Below are 1,300 nucleotides of genomic sequence, written 5' to 3'. Positions count from 1 at the left end.
GAGTGACTGTGGTGAGTGTGTTTTTGAATGGTGGGTGCAGGTGTCTGTGATTAGTAATCAGGTGATTGTGAACGGGTGTAGGAGGCTGGTTTGGCTGGTGAGGCAGGTGATTCCATGACAGGTGCTGAGAGAGTACAGTAAAAAATTACACTATCATTTCCAGACTGTGCATTGGACTTCTGACATTAAATCAGAGTCTGCACATTATAGGGAAACATGAGACTGCTTACTGTGATAAATGTGGTCATCCAGAAACAGTAAAACATATAATCCTAAACTATGTTGCATATGAAAAAAGGAACATTTAATTTAAACCTATTATTAAGAGCACACTCCAGTCCAATAGGTAGCAGAAATGCACCTTCTTTCTTGGTTTAAAAAGCACAGTAAAACATTGCATGAAGAAGAATGCATATCAGAGCAAAAAACACATAGTTAGTCATCTGCCTATGAAGCTCAGATACAGGATTGTGAGACTACATTGAAATATCCCAAAAGCACACTGGTCTCTATAATTCTTAAATGGAATAAGTCTGAAACAATCAAGACTCTTCCTAGAACTGAGCAATCAGGGAAAAGGACCTTGGTGAGAGAGGAAGTGGAAGTGGAAGTGGAGTGGAAGACCCATGGAGTCCTGTTTGGAATTTGCAAAAGACTCTCTGGTATATTGAACCTCATTTACACCGTATAGACAGACAGCAACAAACAAGTTAGCTGTTGCATTTAGTATTTCATGAAAAATAGTTGCCATTTTCCTACTGCCCCAACAGACACCAACAAACACTGACTGAACATGTTCAGTTGGGTGAAAACAAACTCCAACCAATGGCAACAGATGCCGACAGGGTAAACCACTGATTCAACAAAACCCAACAAACGTGTTTGTTGACATTTGTCACTGCAGTGTGAACTAGCCTTAAGAGTCATGTCAAAAGAAAACCAATTATCACTCATCTTCTGCATAACACCATGCTAATGATATCATTTTGAAAAACCTAATCCAGAGCACTCAGGACCTCAGATTTGTTCAAAGGTTCACCTTCCAACAGGACGATGACACTAATTACATGAGAATGCAAGAGTGGCTTAAACCCCGTTCACACTAGCAGCGACTTTAGTAGTCACCAGAGGCTGGCAATGAAGTTGCTAGTGGGTGTTCCCAATACTGGTTACCTTGACAGTGAATCAGGTTTCTTGCCGCTAAGTACAAACATTTTGGAGGCAAAGGACTGAATATAATCTAAATATAAATTAAATCCATAGCTACATACAAACAAAATGAATGAGAAACAGAGCTTAC

The sequence above is a fragment of the Cyprinus carpio genome, chromosome B7 (genome assembly GCF_018340385.1).
Source record: "Cyprinus carpio isolate SPL01 chromosome B7, ASM1834038v1, whole genome shotgun sequence".
Taxonomy (NCBI): domain Eukaryota; kingdom Metazoa; phylum Chordata; class Actinopteri; order Cypriniformes; family Cyprinidae; genus Cyprinus; species Cyprinus carpio.
The sequence above is the reverse complement of the archived record's forward strand: the minus strand, read 5'-3'. Positions refer to the sequence as shown.